The sequence below is a fragment of the Rhinolophus ferrumequinum genome, chromosome 14, assembly GCF_004115265.2.
Source record: "Rhinolophus ferrumequinum isolate MPI-CBG mRhiFer1 chromosome 14, mRhiFer1_v1.p, whole genome shotgun sequence".
NCBI classification, from domain to species: domain Eukaryota; kingdom Metazoa; phylum Chordata; class Mammalia; order Chiroptera; family Rhinolophidae; genus Rhinolophus; species Rhinolophus ferrumequinum.
In genome coordinates, this window is record NC_046297.1 from 20701712 (window position 1) to 20721911 (window position 20200).

At 36.8% G+C, this 20200-nt stretch overlaps 1 pseudogene; it reads right to left on the minus strand.

Annotated features, from left to right (window-relative positions):
• Window positions 1–17034: 17034 nt before the first annotated feature.
• On the minus strand, window positions 17035–17932 carry LOC117033694 (40S ribosomal protein S2-like; annotated as a pseudogene).
• Window positions 17933–20200: the final 2268 nt, after the last annotated feature.

The window sequence follows — 20200 nt, forward strand, 5'->3', positions numbered from 1 at the left end:
AACATTTTGACAAGTGTGAAGTGATATCTCACTGTTGTTTTGATTTGCATTTCCCTGAGGATTAGTGATGTTGAACATCTTGTCATGTACCTATTGGCCATTTGTATGTGTTCTTTAGAAAAAGTCTATTCAGATCCTCTGCCCATTTTTTAATTGGATTGCTTGTTTTTTGTCATTGAGTTATTTGAGTTCTTTACATGTTTTGGATATTAACTCTTATGAGATACAGGATTTGCAAATATTTTCTTCCATTCCATAGGTTGCTTTTTCATTTTGATAATGGTTGCCTTTGCTGGACAGAGGCCTTGTAGTTTGATGTAGACCCACTTACTTATTTTTACTTTTGTTGCCTTTGCATATGTTGTTACTTTTAAAAAATCATCATGAAAACTGATGTCAAGGAGTTCACTGTCTTCCTTCTGGGATTTTTAGATCTTACGTTCGGTTTCAGATCTTACGTTCACATCTTTAACCCGTAAGTTAATTTTTGTTTATGGTGTAAGATTCAGGTATAGTTTCTTTCTTTCTTTTTTTTTTTTTTGGTGTGTGGTTGTCTAGTTTCCCTAACACCATTTATTGATGAGACAGTCTTTTCCTCATTGTATATTTGTGACTCCTTTCGTCATATATCAATTGACCATGTACGAGTATGTATGGGTTTATTTTGGGGCTCTTTTCTTGGTTCCATTGATCTATGTGTAAGTGTAGTTTTGATATCCATTTTACTGAAATGTCTTCTCCTTACTTCTTTCTTTAAATTTTCCGCTTACTCAGCAAATCATATTTTCCCTGCTGACGAATCTCTTTATACTGGGAGAACACATTTATTTTGAGTAATGGCTTATTTCTATCGATTCATTAAATACATATTTTTAAACCAGACACTGCTGGGAATTCAAGACAAATGGGTAAGCAAGACTGACACAGTCCTTACTTACTTAAGTTTTAATCCTGCAAAGCTATGGACCAGGCACTGCCGATGGGTTCTACCACCCCATCTCTGACAGGGGCCAGTCTATAGTCCTAAAACTGTATCTGTACCCATATTTTATCAGATATACTTGAGATTTCCCCCTATATTCACTTTATCTTTCCTTGGACATTTATGTTCAAACTGAAAAAAAATAATTGGTGCTCTCATTCTTAAAAACCATAATTCCTTCCTTTGAAGACCTGAATGTGGAAATTATATTTTGAATGACTTATCTAGAAGGCAAAAGATATTACCATTAATTTCTGCTAAACTTTATATTTTTTATGTGTCTAGTCATACAGATCATAAGAATATATGCTTTAACACCTCAAAAACAGGATTGATTAAAATTAAGAACTTATGTTCCTCAAAAGACACTCTAGGAAGAGAGTGAAAAGACAAGTTAAAGTCTTGGAGAAGATGTTTTCCAAAATATGCACTTCATACTCACACAAATACATAAAGAATGTTTAAAAATTAATATGAGGAAGGCATTACGGTGAAAAAATTGGGAAATGGCTAAAACAGTCACTTTACAAAAGAATATATCCAAATGACCTCTACACATAAGAAAAGGCACTCAATATAAGTTACAATCAGGGGAATGAAATTAAAAACATGCCTACCCACCAGAAAGATTAAAATCTTAAGAATGGACAGCACCAAGTGTTAACCAGGATGTGAACAATTGGAATTGCCATTCACTGCCAGTGGGAGTGAAAATTAGTACAGCTATTTTGGAAAACTCTCATTACCTGCTAGAGCTGAACATAAACCTATCTTATGTCCAAGCAATTCTTATCTTAGTTAAATTACAAACAGAAATGAATGTGTTTATCCACCAAAGGACGTGAAAAAGAATATAGATAGAGAAGAATTTGTAAAGGACCCAACATGGAAATGACCAAAATATTCATCAAAATTTGAATGGATAAATAAAATTGTGTTATGGTTTAAAAATGGAATGCTGTGGAACAATGAGGAAAAATAAACTATAGCACCAGAACTAATATGGGTCAATCTCATAGACAGTGTTCAGTAAAAGAAGGCAGGCAGCAAAAAAAGTCCATGCTGTATGATTTCATTTATGTGAATTTTAAGATTCAGCAGAACTAACTTATGATGCTAGTAGTCAGATAGTAGTAGTTTGAAATAGTAGTTATGTTTTTGGAATTGTCTGTGCAGGGAATGTTCACAGTTTGATCTGTGTGGTATGTATGTACTCATTGAGCGGTTTACTTATGTGTCCCTTACTGAATCGATGCATACCTCAAAATTGTAATAATCAGTTAAGACAGATTTTCTGGGCAGTGGTTTCAAATATGTCCACAAATTCTTTAACATGTCCCTTCCCTTCAAAAGGTAAATCTTAATTTTCTGTCCTTTGAGTAGAAACTTACTTCTAGTGAATAGAATGTTGCAGAAGTGAAGTGTGTCCCCTCTGAGACGAGGCCCTAAAGAGCACTGGGGCTTTCTCGTGTTCACTCTCGTGGATCACTCACTCTGGAGGGAGCTAGCTGCCATATTGTAAGGACACAGTCAGTCCTGTGGAGAGGCCCATATGGAAAGGAATTGGGTCTTCTGCCAGTAACCAGAGATAAACTGAGGTGCCCTGTCAGCAGTGTGTGCGCGAGCCATCTCAGAAGTAGTTCCCTGAGTCCCAGTCAAGTCTTTAAGTGACTGCTGCCCTAGCTGATATCTTGACTGAAACCTCATGGGAGCTTCCAGCCACATCCACTCAGTACAACACTCTCAAATTCCTGACCTTCAGAAATTGTGAGATAATACATTTGTGTTGCTTTAAACTAAGTTTTGAGGTAATTTGTTATGTAGCGGTAAATAACTAATTACACTTCCACTCGTGAATCAGAAGATTTAGGCAGGAAAGTGTGCTCCAGATTCTTCATCTGTACAATGGGGGTGCGAATAGAACTTAACTCATGTACAACATGTAAATATGATCCTCCTGGAGAAATACTGACAGCAGTATCCAAAACCACCAACCATTCACCAGGAATTCCTTCAAATATGTTGCCTGTGGAAGAAAACAGAAGATCGCTCAATTTTAAATCTCTCCATAGTTTCTTAAAAACCACTATGACTTAATTACTTCTTGATTTCAGATTCTCAAGTCATAACATTTCTCCGGAAAACAAACAAACAACCCAATTATATAGCATTAAAATCTCAGGCAATAGTGATCTTGGAGGGCTGGGTGTGGGCGGGGAGACAGACATTCTATTCAGACTTGAACTTACCTATAAAATATTAACTCATCCTTGTTCAAAGATAACATCTTTATTGTTGTAGTTAAAAGACATCAACATTGTTCTCTCAAATGTTTAATTCCATCTGTCTTCTGAAGCGCATTCATTAAGTTATGGTGCCCTTTCTTTATAACATGTTCCCTTGAGCTTAAAGCTCTATATACATGGCAAATAGTAAATGCAAGAGTACTTTAATAAATTTTAATAAAAGGTACTTTAATAAAGGGAAAGTGAGACACAGCTTTCTTAAATTAGGTGAATTTATATAAAATATAAAAGGTAAAAAGGAAGATACTGCTTGATAAAACTAATACAAGATAATTCCTATTATTCTCCTAAATAGAATATATCCTCTTCAATTAAAAAGAACACATGAAAATAATTCTAGGTAAAAACATGATCTCCCTAGAATATGCTAATATGAATAGTGTATTTAAATTATGCTTCAATTTTTTTCCAACTAGAATGTAGTATTTATTACTATTTCTTATAGTAAGTTATATATAGATTTAAAGTTCTTGCATCCACTGAAAGCTGAATAATATTTTTAAATTTTTGAATTAAAACTTTTTTCATATACTTTTGAATGTGGGTAAAACTTTTGGAGTATAAAATTGTTAGAACTCTGAGAATTCTTCTGGCCAATGCAGATGTATTCATATTCCATTTTGTCTACTATTTGTGCCTGAACTCAAGTTTAAAATACAAGCCATTAAAAAGGAGGTCAGCATCACTAAGATATGAGAACAGCTTTGATTATAGTTATTTCTGTGAAAGATAAAGATGATTTATCTTTGTTGATTATAGGTTTACTTTCCTCTCAGGGCAAGTTTTAAAATCATTTCCAACTTTATCATTAGTGTTAAATTATTTGCATTTATTCTTCCTGATAAAAATTGACTGAAGATAGATCATTTTTTAAAAACATGTGCTGTAACGGAAAGAGAATGCACTTCGGAGTTAGCCCTTTGGGTAAAATCTGCTTTTGCCATTTACCGTATTACACTACAGCAAGTATCTTGGGGAGATTTCATCTCCCCATCTGTTAAGTGGGGGCTCATGAGAATCACTTCATTAGATTCAGAGGATTCAAAATAAAACAATGTTTGAAAATCTCACAGTGCAGTGTTTGAGCAATGCTCAGTACATGCCCAGTCACCAGTTTCTATTATTATTAATATTTTCAACTATTATTATTGCTATTATTTCTTATTATTGTTACTATTTCATTCATATCATTTTCTCTAAAAGTATATGATAGTGATTATTTACTTATTGAAAATGTTTTATATGTAGATTGGCTGTTTCTCAATTAATGCTTTTTATGTACGTGTGTGGATAAAGGAAAGTGAACACATAAACTGTCTTGTGGGGGTAGTGCCATGTCCAGGTTCACCCCAACCTCAACACACACACACTTTCCTGCGTCCGTCTCTATTAGTCTGTTAGGGCTGCAGTAACAAAGCACCAAAGGCTGGGTGACTTAAACTGAGTGTAAGAAACTTATTTTCTCACAGTTCTGGAAGCCAGAAGTCTGAGATTAAGGTCTCGTCAGGGTTGGTTTCCCCTTAGGCCTCTTTCCTTGGCTTAGAAGTGGGTCACCTTCTCCCTGTGTTCTCACATGATCTTCCCTCTGTGTATATCTAGGTTCCTACTCTCGTCTTACAACGACATATGGAATTAGGGTTCACCTTAATGACCTCGTTTCAACATAATGACCTCTTTAAAGACCCTATCTGCAAATACAGTCATATTCTCACATACTGTGGGTTAGGATCTCAACATATAAATTTTGGGGGAACACAATTCTGATAATAACAATTGACAAGGACTGAATGCATATGAACTTTAGGACCATTCATGATGGTGGCCCAAAATGAGTTGGGAAATCAAAAAAAGAAGCTTGCTTCCAGATAGAATTCTGTTTGTTGGCAGGGTTGAGGGTGGGGGAGAGCAGAGGTTAAGGATACTGGGAGCAGCCTTGGCCAGGTGGGATTTGGCTATAGATGCGAATAAAGAAGGGCTGCTGGACTGTCGGCCAGTCATGCCTAAGGAGTACAGACATAACTTACGTTATCAGTGGTAGCAGGAGGATTTCAATGATTTTAATTGAAATATTAGGTAAGCCAATGGTCTGATGATTCAACAGCAGAAAAATGATCAGTATAATCTCTACATTAATAGACTAAAGGAGCAGAAACATATGATTATTTCAAATGGTGCAGTAAAGTACTTGATAAAATGTAATTATTTTAAAAACACTTTCAGAAAACTAGTCATAAAAAGATATTTATCAACCCTATAAACAGTCTACCTTTTATCCCACTTTCCGAGGATATAACCAGAAAAACAGAAACCACTTTAATATTTACATCAGAGGAAATTTAGTGCAGGGAATTTTTTACAAAGGTAATGCGTGGAATATCAAGCACGGGATAGTGAGGAGACCAGCAAGTAGGAGCCACTAGTACCCCAACACTGGGGGCCACAGGGAGGAGATGGCACTAGTACCCCAACACTGCAGGTCACAAGGAGGAGACGGTGTTACCAGAGACCAGGGTCTGAGGAGGCCACTTGGCAGAATGGGAATCACAGCAAGAATGTGGGTTGAGAGCCAAAGGAGAGAAGCAGTCATGAGAAGTCATGACTCTTGAAGTCATGAGAAAAGTGAAGATATACCCCAGTTCTCTCTTTTTCTCATGTTCTAATCTCCTGCCAGTGCCTTTGGCTAGACCCAGTTGGGGACCATGTGACAGACTGGCACTGGGATATGCAACCATAGGGGTCTTTCATCTGTAATAAGGGGCTTACTTAGCAGGGGAAGATCAAGGAGTGGATTCGAGGGCTAACAAGTTCTGCCTGGCACAAGAGCTATACCCCAGAATAAAGCAGCATCACAGTTTGTGGAGAAGCTAGAGAGACAGTTCCATTAAGATTAGGATATGGCAATGATTCTCAATATTACTGTGACTGATAAATACGGCTGAGGTGATGCTAAAGCTGTATGACATGAAAAGCTCCTAAGAAGAGTAAGATTTGGAAATGTCATAATATAATAAATTTGATAAAATGCTGTAATTGGCAGGTGATATGATTATCTACCTTAAAAAGCAGTGAAATGAACAGAAAAATAATGAAAACAAACTCCACCGATTTTCTATATTCAAGATAAATGTATCAAATATATACTGTTCGTCTATACTACAAAAACAACTTAGAAAATATAATAGAAAATAAGATTTTTTTTACAAAACCAACCAATAATATAATGTATTTAAGAATTTAGCTAACAAGTGATAAGTAAGTACTTTACAGGGAAAATTTTAGATATTATTAAAGTGTTCCAACATTTGATTATATTAAACTGTGGGCATTGTTCATGGGTGGGACAACTCAGCTGCATTTGTGTAAATTTTCACAAAGTTATATACAAACTCATGCAATTTCCATAATACTTGTGGCAGGATTTGTTATAGAACTTGACAGATGTACTCTGAAATGTATATGGGATATCAAATATCCATGAACAGCTAAGATAGCTATGAAGTAGAGCAATGAGGTGAAAAGGACCAGATCAACTAGCAATATGTACTACAAAACCGTGATAATAAAAACCCTCAAGTTCATGTTCATGAACATGCAAATGGACCCATGGAACATGTTGGAAGCTTAGAAATGTACTTATGGGGAATTTGATTTATGATAAAGATGGAACCTCAAAAAATTGGGTAAGTGGTGGGTTTTTCAGTAGGTAGTACTGGATAGTAACTAGGACAAATACCATTAAATTTCTTTATGACATTATTTACAAAGGAGAAATCTAGATGGGTTAAAGATCTTAATAAGAAAGACAAATTATAAAGTCAATTGTTTGTTCCTGCTAATTTGTGTCACAATTCGTTTATTCACTTCATGAAGGACATCTAGGTTGTTTTGAGTTTTTTGGCTATTATGATAAAGCTGCTGAGAACATTTGTATACAGGCTTCTATGTGAACATGAGTATTCATTTTTCTGGGAGAAATGCCCACCAGTGAAATTACTGGGACTCACAGTAATTACGTGTTTTGTTTTATAAGAAACTGTCAAACTGTTTTTCAGAGTGGTAGTACTGTTTTACATTCCCACCAAAAATATGTAAGTGATTCAGTTTTTCTGCAGCCATGCCAACATTGGGTGTTATCCCGATTCTTCGTTTCAGCCATACTGATGAGTGTGTAGTAATATCTCCTTGCGGTTTTAATTGGCATTTCCTTGAATGCTAATGATGTCAAACATCTTTTTATGTACTTATTTGCCATAAGATATACTTTTGAGGTTGGGAAAATAGTTCATTTGAAGAATCTTGAAGCAATCAATCCTGGAATGGGGAGAGAGTACAATAAACTTATTTGACTAGGGAACTGGAAGTGTTTAGAGGAAAAATTGTTTAAAAAACCAGAGAAAGATGATAGAGAAAAAAGATATTCTTGAAGTCAAAGACATCCTGAATTTTTGTTTTCTTTAGGGTTCTATATCCAAGGTCTGCTTTTAGCCTCTAATGACCCCCAAACACTAATATAGGCTCCTATTGCAAGTGCATAGTTCCTGCCTGTCCACCTCCATTCTTTCAAGCCCTGGACCTCTGCTGTCTGTACCCTGGAGGAGCAGGGATTTCTTTTTCCTCACACAAAACCTCACTTGTCAGACTCTGTGTCTTTCTCTCCCATTCAACTGAAATTTTTATAGAACACAAGTCTTACAAATTGGGACTTGAGGACCTAAATCAGTATACAGATATATTACCTGTGTTTTGTTTTGTTTTGTTTGCAGAGGGAGCACTCAAAATTTTCAAAAGTCACAATATTTTTTTTTTAAAGTGGAAGATTTCTTTTAGTTATCTCCTGACTTCTCTTGAAAAATCAAAAGCTGTGGTAACACGGGGCCTGCATTCCGCTTAAAAGGTGACTGGAGTCTTGGCAGCTGCCTTTAGTCAGATGTATGGATCCCAGTTAGCTACAGTCTCCACTACTCTCTATTATCCCCCAAGACATAGCTAAAACCCAGAGAATCAAAACCAGGATGATAGCAGTAGAATATTCCAACTTTAAAAATTTCCCGATTTATTTATTTTTTTACTTTACTTACCTGACTCCTATACTTTTGACATTTGACCACCCCGCAGACTCAATATTTTCAAACTACAGCCTACTGTGTGACCCTCACCAAATTCCTGAGTCAACCCTGGCCAGATCAGATTATAAATTGAAAACGACATGTCCAATGGGGGCTGGGCTGGGTTGATGCTGCTGGACCACGTCCACTGTTGCCCAGGCCCCAGGGTTCTGCTCCCCTAACACCTCCAGTCATGCCCAAGCCTTAGAAAGTTTGAATTGCTACCAACAAAATCCGTCTTTCTTGGAGGTTGGAGCCTGGTCTCTGACCTGAACTGAGTTATTCCTTCCTTTCTCACTAGACACTCGCATTTTGATTCTAGAGTGGATCCCTGGATGCTGGTGACACTTTTCCTTTTTACCCTCCACCTTGACTTACCCATGCTGAGCCTCTATATTTTACAATGCCTTTGTTTATTTTCTATTTTTCTGTAGTACCTCTCCCTATCTTTTCCTAATTTTGTTCAGTATTCACAGGTCAAGTAAATAATTAAAGTTATGAAAGTTTTAAGATAATTTCAGCATATAAGCCATAGTATTCACTTTAGTCAAAGTTACAATTTTATTAGTATTAATATTATTTATTTTTATTTTGTTGTCCCACTAGACTGAGGCCATTTATCATTCTTTTGGTATCACTAGCTTCTACGTGCTGGATGATTAGCTCTAGGTACTATGCCTGGTACACAGTAGAAACTAAACAAAGGTCTAAAGAAATGAGTGAACACACAGGTTAAAGTATCTAGCAATTTATTTCAGGGGTCCTTCTGTTGACTTTCTCTGAAAAAAACAAAAAAACAAAACAACCCTGAAAATCAGATCATGTCACATGCCTCTTTACAGCCCTTTTAAATGGCTTCTCATTGCATGTAAAATCCAAACTCCATATGTTGTTTTATAATATAATCAATCCCCTGCATAGTCTTACAGCTCAAACCTCAGCATTTATTATTGTCTTCTTTCTTCATCCTCAGTCCCAACTCACTTTCACCTCATTCAAAAACGTGGCTGTTTCCATCTTTCAGGTCTCAGTATACGCATTACTTCTTCAGTAACTATTTAAATTGGTCACTCAGTAGAATTTTGTGATTTTGTTATACATTGAAATCTGTATCAGTAAGCTCATGCCGTATAACAAACAGCCTCAAAGTTAGCAGCTTAAAAAGTCACTTTATTTTCTCTCTCTCTGTGGTTTGACTGGATGGACTTCTGGTTTAGACTGGCTTGGCTAATTTTTATTGGGTTCTCTGATCAGCTGGAGTCTGGACAATCTAAGATGAACTCACTCACATGGCTGAATGTTGATAGGCTGATGGCTGTGGCATCTGTGTTCTTTTCCATGTCATCTTTCATCTCTTATCAGGCTAGCTTAGGCTCATTTACATAATGGTCTCAATGCTTCAACTGCAGCAAGAGAGGAACTCTCAATGCAAAACTGTTTTTCAAGCTAGTGTCACGTTTCGAAACCCCATTGGCTAAAGCAAATCTCATAGTAAATGCAATGACGACTAAATGAAATTGACAATTACTTTAAAAAATACAAATTATCAAAACTGACGTCAGTAGAGAGAGATCATTGAAACAGACTAATTACAGTAAAACAAAGAAGTTAAAGAGCTCCCTGCACCCCAAAGTGGCCCATATGAGTTCACAGGATGTATGTATCAAACTGTTAAAGATTAAATAATCTCAATTCTACTCAAACCAGAGTATATAAAGAACGGGTAATTTAAAAATTCTTTCTACACGTTGTATAGCATTACTCTCCAAACTTGACAAAGATTGCAACAAAAATGAAAGTATAGACCCATTTCACTTATTAGTATTGATGTAAAAATCTTTAATAAATACAATCTAACAGTACGTCAAAGTTAAGAAACGATGACCTAGTGGATTTTATTCCAGAAATACAAGGGTAGGTCAATATTAAGCAATTTATTTGTATAAGACATCATATTGAAAGAGTTTCGGAGAAAAATAATATGATTGTCTCTACAGATGCATTTGACAAAATTCAATACCCGTTCATGTGAAAAAGACTAAATGAAGGAGGAGTTAATGGATACTTCCTTAATTTACAATATTCATGGTGTATGTGTGTGTGTGTGTGTGTGTGTGTGTGTGTGTGTGTGTGTATTTTATCCCCAAAGCCTTCACCGTACTTAATGGAGAAACACAAAAGGCTTTCTTGTTAAAGTCAAAAATAAAGGTCTTATACTTAACATTATGTTAGAAGAATTACTCAATGCAATTAGATAAAAATAGAGCAATTAACAGCATAAGAATGAAAAGGAAAAGGTAAAACTGTCTCTACTTGAAGATAATGGAATTATATATTTGGAAAACCTCAAAGAGTAAAAAAAAAGTTACTTGAAATAATAAGACAGTTTATTAAAAAAATTTTGTAAAGTAGCAGCTTATATAAAGCTTCATGTATTCATGTATTCAAACACAAACCAGTCAGAAAATATAATGGAATAGAAGACTGTGTTTATGACAACAAAACAAAAAAAATTCAAGACATTAACTTAATAAGTTAATAATTTCAAAATTCTCTATAACGAAAACTATAAAATATCCTAAAAGACATAAAATTCAAATTGAATAAATAGAAGGCCATGCCTTGTTTATTAATAGAAAGAGTCAACAGCATGAAGAAGTTAGTTATTCCTAAAAATGATTTATATATTTAATATACTCTGTATAAAAATGCCATTAGATATTTGGGGGGGGCTTTATTTGTCAGAAAATAAGCAAGAATAGCTATAAAATCCTTTAGGGGAAATGAGTAAAATATTGGACTGTCCCTTATTGAATATTGAAAGATAATATAAAGCTTCTATAATTAAAGTTTGTTTTTGGTTTATATAGACTGAGCAATGAAAGAAAATAAAAAATTTAGTAACAGCTTCAAGTGCATAATGATATTTAGCAATGTAAGAAAGGCAGCATCTCAAATAAATGGGTGGTAGATAGACTTTTAATAAGTAGCACTGAGATTACTGAAAAATTATACTACAAAAACTCTATTCCTCATATTGAACTATAGATAAATTACAAATGTATCAGAAGTTTACATGTAGAAATATGACATCAAGGAAGTATTGGATGAAAATATAGGTGTTCTCTATAACTTGGTAGTTAGGAAAACTTTTTGAAGTGTGACTCAAAATTCAGAAGTAATAAGGGAGAAGATGCATAAATGTGATTACACTGAAAATCACTATTGGGTTCAATTGCCTCCTTGTCAAAACAAAACAAAGCAACAACAAAAACATAAGCAAAGTAAAAAAACTTAGAAAAATATTTGCAACGTATTCACAAAATATGAATATCCCTAATATATAAAAGCTTCTAAAAATAGAGAAAAACATAGGCCAACAACCATAACGAAAGAAAATGGGCTACAGATATAAACAGTCCAAAGAAAACAAGATTTAAATGGCTCACGGCAATATGAAAAACAATTCTTATAGTAGAGCAAGATGCAAATTAAAACTGTTATGGAATATATTTTCTCATTTATCAGATTGCAAAAGTCCAAAAAATTAAAATAATTTGGTAGATTGTGCAGAAACAGACAATTTCATACTTTAGTGGTAGGATTGCAAAATTATGCAATCTCTCTGGAAGAGAATTTTGCAATATCTAGCAAAATTATATAAGCATTTTCCTTTTGACCTAATACGGGTCTCATTGAATAAACTATAACATAGTCACACGATGGAGTACTATGTATCTTTTAAATGGAATGAGGACTATCTCTCCATATTACCTTGGATCAATCTCTAAAAAATACTTTTATGAGAAAAAGCAAGATGAAGAAATTTGTTTACAATATATTACAATCTAGCTATAGGAATAAATATATATTCATCCATATATTCACATACACAAACCCACATATATATTCTTATATTAAAAATGTAGGAATAGTTATAAATTGAAACATAAAAAGTTGGAAGGGGGAAATGGAATGAAGGGGATAACGATAGGAGCTAGATTTCTTTGAATATGTCCTATGTTGCAGATTTGATATTACAGTTTTAAAACAATGCAAATCTTTTCTATAATTAGAAAAAAATAAATTTTGAAAAAGTAACCCTTAAAAGTCAGAAGTAAAATGAAACAAATGCACTGTGTATCCAGTTGATAGCATAGCTGCTCAGAGAGTAACTATTCCAAGTAACACTATACCATAAGGATGAAAAAATTGCTCCTTCCAAAAATCTTAAATTTTTCATGGTAGTGTTGGTTTGTTATTCTGAGACTGTGTGTATAGTGTACAGTGAAACAAATGAGCTAATTATCTTTTTGACATTAAAAACTGGGATTTGCAGAGTGAGAGGAGATGTAAAATGGATGAGATTATGTACAAAATCTTGTAGAGCTAATTTTTAATTTAAAAATTTAGTATAGGGGTGGCTAGTTAGTTCAGCTGGTTAGAGCGTGGTGCTAATAACACCACAGTTGCTGGTTTGATCACCACATAGGCCACTGTGAGCTGTGCCCTCCTAAAAAAAAAAATTAGTATCAATTCATGATGTATTTTATCTTAAAATACATATTTTCTAGCTTTATTCATACAAAAACTTTGGGGAAAAAATAACCAACTCTTCCACAATGAGTATCCCAGGATGCAGACTTGTGGTAAAAAATTAAGACTTCTTGGAGATTGGCAGAGCCCAGGTCTGGGATAGAAAGTGACCAATAACCCTGGAACATCTTGTCATACCCCAAACAAAGAAGGCATCCATGATTACTAGGGTCGTGCCACAAAGATTCAGGACCTATATTGGAAAGTTTGCCATAAACTAAAGATGGGACAATTTGAGAATCAATAAGCATGGTAGTTTAGGGAATGAAACACATCAACTATGTTAAACTCGGTGAAGCAGTATTTTTTTAAATGAAGAAACAGGAATTGATAGACACAGACAATAGTTTGGCGGTTACCAGAGGGTACGGAGCAGGGGGGTGGTAGATGAGGGTACATGGGATCAAATATATGGTGATAAAAAGAGAACTGACTCTGGGTGGTGAACACACAATATGATATATAGACGATGTATTACTGAATTGTACATCTGTAACCTATGTAACTTTACTAACAATTGTCACCCCAATATACTTAAAAAAAATGTAGTATTTTTTCCATATTAAACCTGAATGTGACCAAGCCTCATCTCACTACTGATCTAAATATCAATTTATAATAAATAGGGGGTCAGAGGAACATATTCAATGACACCACATGATACAATCAGCAAAATCTAAATAATTAGAAACCTCCAGGATCATGGTTCTGTTTCTTCAACAATAATAACAAAAATTGCAAGGAGAAAAGCGGAGGGAGAACTTATACGAGCAAAAGAGACTTGAGACATATCAACATACCATTAATTGTACTCAAAGTATGGGTTTTGTTTGAATACCAATGCAAACAAACAACTAATAAAAATAAGGAAAATCAAGGCAATTAGAACATTGACTAGATTTTTGATAATATTAAGGAACTACCATTGTTTGTTTAAAGGAATAATTCTTGTCCTTTAAGGGTATATACAAAACAATTGTACATGATAAATTTTATATATATATATATATATATATATATATATATATATATATATATATACACACACACACACAATGATGCCTGGGATTTGCTTAAAATAATTTGCAGTGGGTTGAGATGGCTATGAATAAAGAAATAAGATTGGCCAAGAATTGATGGTGTTGAAGCTGTGTGGTGGACACATTTGGGCTCATGCTGCCTACTTTTATATATGTTCGCAAATTTTCATGATAAAAAGAAAATAATTTTCAGAAAAATGATGGCAAAAAAAGATATCCTTTATATGGTCTTTATTCCCTTAACACAGAATTTCTTCGAAAGCTACTTTGCACAGAATAATGAATATTATTCATTACCAGTTTAACCACTCACAATAGGTTTTTAAACCTGATTCTTTAATCTTAGTATGAGCATGTCTCAGACAAATTTTAAAGTAATTTGAATAAAAGAGAAACATTTTAAATCCATCCTATAAAATTTCTTTAAATTCACCAAAAGCAAAACATAACCATCACAAAAACTATAATTCTATGCCATATGCATACATCAGGACAGGTTAGCGTATATTGTAATAACAAACAGCCTAAAAATTCAGTGGCTTATAAAAAGTTTATTTTTTGTACATGCTACATGTTCTCTTTGGGTCAGCTTGAGGCTCTGCTCATTGTAGTCTCTTAAAAGCCCAGGCTGATGAGGGTGCCATCTTGACATGTGCTACCACAACCCCAAGATAAGGGGAAAACAAATCACAATGAACCATGAGCTGGCTCTTAAAGATCTTTGAGGAAGTGAGTGATGTCACTTCTCCTCACTTTTTATTGGCCGACACAAATCACATGGCCCATAGTACAATGGGGTGAGATGAATGAACCTCTTGCAGGAAAGGCACTTAACACTTACTGATACTAATACAATCTACCGCACCACATAGAAATATTTTTAAATGCAGAAAATTGCATTTCATGCTCCTTATTGGGTGGGTGCAAGAGAGTGATTACAAAAACAAACTTCTTATATTGCTTTCATATCAGTAATTCTTTCACTTTGAGTCAAAAGCATTATTTTCTTTTAAATCTACTTTAGGTTCAGTTCATTTTAGTTTATGTCGTGCATTGAAAATCTAACATAGCTTGGATTTGTAAAGAAAAAAAATGCTCTTTACCGTGTTTATAGTGATCTTATTTCCTTTGTGAGTTCTCACCAATGGGAGAAAAGAACTAACTTTTAAGTCTCTGTGGAGGAATAGTGAGATAGTAATTTGAACAGTCACCTCTGTAATGTGCTGTGTCTTTGGGTTTCCAGTCAAGCATCCCTCTCCTGGCTGCTTCTTTTCAAGATGATATCTAAAACTTATTGATCGTAAAGCAAAGAAGAGACATTGGGAGTCCTTAGGCCCCATATCCTCCAGCTTTTCTGATGTGTGAGTCTGGGCGCTGGGTCCCTGCTGTCCCCAATGCTGAAGTCTGTCGCTGGTGAATACTTGGCTGTTTTCCAGTGGTGCCCCCAACTCTTCCTCAATTCTGCCCTCCCGGGACCATAGATTCCTCCATGGCCTGGTTGCAGTTATCATTTGTCCACAGGCCAGGCAGTCCTCTCACAGTCCTCACCACAAAACATTGTTCCACTATGGCAACCCCTTCTGGCAAGCTCCCCAGCCAGACCCCGCAGTTGGCAGAGTTTTCTGTCTATGCTGTAATGAAACCAAGGACAGTTTGGGAAACTAAAACCTCAAGTCTTCCCTCTGCCTCACTATACTGCACACGGGAACTGCTGTCAGGAAGGGATCCTCCCAGAAACCCATGGGGAGAATGGAAGCCAGGAAAGTGCCATCGCTGGTGTTTCAGTCCCTTAACTCTTACCTAATCCTCTTTCTGGCCCTCAGGGGAAGTTGGGCAGATGCATCTAACTGGCTCATGACTCGCCCTCTCTTTGCTCTTCTTAGCATTTTTTTTTTTTTTTCTACCTCGGGCAGAAAGACAATCTCTGAACTACAGAACACACAGAGCTTGTGTCTTCCAGCTTTGTGGTATGTATGCTAAGGGAGGATGAAAGGGATTGGAAAAAGCTCTCCTTCTCAACAATGCCTGGCCCTCAAGTCTCTTGTCCTGTTGTAAAATCTTGCGATGGATTGCTTGGCCAGGATGATGTCCCTGTGGATGGCAGTGGCTACCACCATGGAGCACTTAACACCAAGAGCCATGTGTCCATCACAAGATGCTAAATATTGCCTCATTCTTTCTCATTAGGGCTTTCTGGGAGAAATACTAATTTCTTCCTAGACATATGGATGTTTTGGGCTGGCCTGAATCATATTTAAGTTATGACTCAGGCAACTCACTCAAGGGATGGTAATTAGTGTTTATGACAAAATCAACCTGCACAAATTTACATTCTTTATCCACTATTCAAAAGTGAAGGTACTCATTTCCCCAAACACAGGTTTAAGCAGTAAAAATGAATGAAAAAACATGACTTGATTATGTCGGTACCCAATCATGGGATAAGTATAGGTTTGTTCAGAAAAGAGAATTTGAAAACGATTCAAGTGAAATGTTAGGTGACAAGCATGAAATGGATTGGGCAAAGCAGGAGATGTTAACTGATGCAGTTGAAACTTAGAGTACAGCCAAAGCAAATGTTAGCGGGGAAAGCTGAGCATGCGCCAGTATTTCAACTCCAAAACCAGAGATGAAAATGTAATTCATATCAAACCAAAGAGTCTTGGCTCTCTCACACCCCTTCCAGAAACCATTGTATGTGATCGCTTGCTGCAACACATTTTTTCTAAAGCCCTCTGAAAGCTCTGTAGCAAAAGAATGAAAAGCCAGAACTGGACGTCATAGATTGAAAAGGATTACTTCCCTATTTTATGGGAAATTGCCCAACAGCTTTGGTTCAATTTTCTTTGACCAAAACTTGGTTTTATTATTTTTCTTTTCTGTTTCTTTTTAGAGCACCTTCTCCTTTGTTATTCTGACTATAATCATTATCATTTTGCTAGTTCATTCACTGATAATACATGTAATTTAAATTTCTGTTGGATTAAATTTTTTTCAGGCTTTGTTTACTTTATTTTTCTTGCACACAATTCTGTGGTGGCCACAGCTGGAGCCTGGGTCCTCTGCACAGAAACTCTGGTATGGGTCTTTACAAGATGGTCGGTGAATTCCTCATAGGGAGACTTGGTGACCATGGTTTCTCTCCAGAGGTCGGGGGTGAGATAGCTGTAGGTCTTAGAGATGGCATCAAAGGTGGCCTTGGCAAAGTTGCCCAGGGTGGCAGTGCAGCCCCCTGGTGGAGGTGTAGCAGTCATCGATACCAGCCCTCAGCAGTAGCTTCTTGGGCACAGGAGCCGAGACAATGCCAGTGCTCCTAGGGGTGGGGATGAGGCCCATCACCTTGCAGGGGAGGGTGTGGGGCTTGCAGATCTTGTTCCCCCAGTTGCCTCGCTGCACAGGGACGATGGATTGCTTGGCCAGGATGATATCCCTGGGGATGGCAGTGGCTACCACCGTGGAGCACTTAACACCAAGAGCCACGTGTCCGTTGTAGTCCCCAATGGCGACATGCCTCGAACCGGGTCCTCTGAGCAGCACGGGTCTGCTTTTGCACTGGCATTAGCTTCAAAAACTTGTCCTTGAGGGATGTCCCCAGGAAAAGAAACACACCATGATCTCAGATTCCTTGATGCACAGGCAGAAGAGATAGATCTCCCTCAAGAACTTGATCTTCATGTCCTGGCCTTGATCAGGCGGCCCAGCTTGGTGACGGGGATCCACTCCTTGTCCTCGGCCTTGCCTCTGTGAGCTCCGAGGCCTCGCCCAGACCCGGACCATGACCCCAACCATGACCTCAGACTGGGATGCTACTGCCAAATCCTATCCTGCATGGAAACTACCTCCGCCTCCCATTCCAGGGCCTCCAGGGCCTCCGGGCCGTCCCACAGCACACCATGCTGTCATTCGCCATATGGTGTTTTCTCGAAGAACGTTGGATTAACTTTTTTGTGTGTCCTAATTGCATAAATTGTGGAAGTGTTGAAAATCACAGAGCTACATACACAACTTACTTTGAAAGGTAGAACTGCTTCCATATAAATACAGGATTTATAAGTAACCTGACAGTAAGTGGGATTTTGACTTTAATGTAATCCCACGCTCATAAATAGGTTGTGTTCCAAACAATTGTCAGCTAAGATTTTATTTTAACTTTTTAAAGAAAGTGTAGCGCCACGAAAAGAAAACTATAAATAATGCGTAGGTTCCTAGGCAAGCAACTGGAAGTTCATTTATAGAATGCTGGACCTACAAGCTCTTTAAAGCTGATTGAGTCTTCTCTTCTCATTTATTAAGAGAAGAGAATGAGGCCTAAACAATATAATGAGTTGACCAAGGCCATACAACCAGTTAGTTGTTCAGGTGGGGCTGGAATCTCGGGGGGGGGTCTTGACACCTAGAATGTGGCCCTTGTTTCTTAACATGTTCTTAACTCATGCAATAGTTAAAAACTAAAAACCCAACACAAGTGGGTTTTTATCATGAGGTTGAATTTCTTAAGATATGCTGAATTACACTGAGACTGCAGATTAATCCTGAAATTCCAGTGGCTGAACACAACAAAAGTTTGTTTCTTGTTTTTGCTCCAGGTCCAGTGAGGGTCAGCCAAAACTGTTCTCTGCAGTAATTTGAGACCCCAGGTCAGTGCAGGGTCCATCATCTTGTAGTTGCATTATCAGGCACATGTGGCCTTTTTAGTATGTGGCACAGATTTTATAGTGAAAAACAGAAGATATGCAAACCTGTGATAAAACGAATAATAAACACTTAAAAATCTTCTTGAAAACTAGTGCTTGCATTAAAGCAGATTATTTGGAGGAGGAGGTGCTCATGTATTATGAGTGAAGGCATCTTCTGAAGGAGATGTCTGAGTACTTTCCAGGAAAGATTTGAAAAGCCAGGCCTTTGTTCTCTTCCTAGATGAGGAGTGACAGTAGCGTGATCTTACGTTTATCAGACATCATTTAGGATTGAGTTTTGACTCATAAGGAGAAGGGGCATGTTCTCATGTAATATGTTGTATCTTTACTTTTACAGCCACATTTGGCAGATAAGATAGCTGTTATTATTTCAACTTTATGGATGGGGAGAAGAGGAATCTCAAATACATTTTAACTAGAAGTATTAATTGAACAGTTGTTAAGCTGTGTGGATAGAGCTCCAGATAAGACAAAGTACGTTGCCTCATGTGTGCCCATGGACACAGGCAAGAAAGGGGCAGAGCTAGGACTGGAATCAAAATTTCCTAATTTTTAGGTCAGTAGCTCTGGACTCTACAACGTATAGTTTCAGCTAGAGGGCGAATGTCAAGTGTGACGAATGATTCTGAGAAGGGAATCTTTCATCTTTGAGTGTGGGTAAAAAACTAATATTCCTTAATCTTACAACTGGGACTTTTAGCTGAGCTGAGACAAAGATACTAAACATATAAACATCCTCCTCCTCCTCCATACCTTCTTCACCCTTCTCCTTTCCCAACCCAGTATCTACTTGAATTTATTGATACACGGATGGGAACTTGTGTAATTGGTGAAGGAGGGAGGGGCTTTATTTGAGAGTGATAGCATATGGAGGGGATATTATGGCAACTATCCCCCTTCAAATTCTGCAGATTTTGTTTGAGATACCATGACTATGTATATTTGAAAGTAATTATCTTGAGAAACATTGTATTATTTGGGGTAAGAAGTAAAAGATAGGAGTTAACAAGTATTCAGGGGACACTTTGTGAATCTCAACAGCAGTGTCATAGGATGGGAGAAGCTCACACCCCCCAGCTTTGCAGAGGGCCCTGTGCACTTTGGCATGTTGAGGCCTACACATTGTAGGGACAAGAAGAAACTGTCTTTTGGCATGGACAGTGACATTTTCATGATGTGGGGTGGTGGTGATAAGACTTCTCCAAGTGACTTCATGCAGACAAGGACAAGTGGGGTCAGAAGAATGAGAGGACAATAGGAAAGATAATGCTGCCTGGTTGGTTTGTGGGCCCATGGGAAGAACCTGTCTGAGCTCTCGAAGCAATAAATGGAGGTTATTTGAGTAGGGAGAGGGTGGTCATGAGGTCTTTTGATTGGGTACGTGAGAGCTATGAAGACAGTAGACATTAGGATTGCACGCTCTTAATAGTATGTAGGCTCTCTTCTGGAAGCAAAACCATCCCAGCTAAATCAA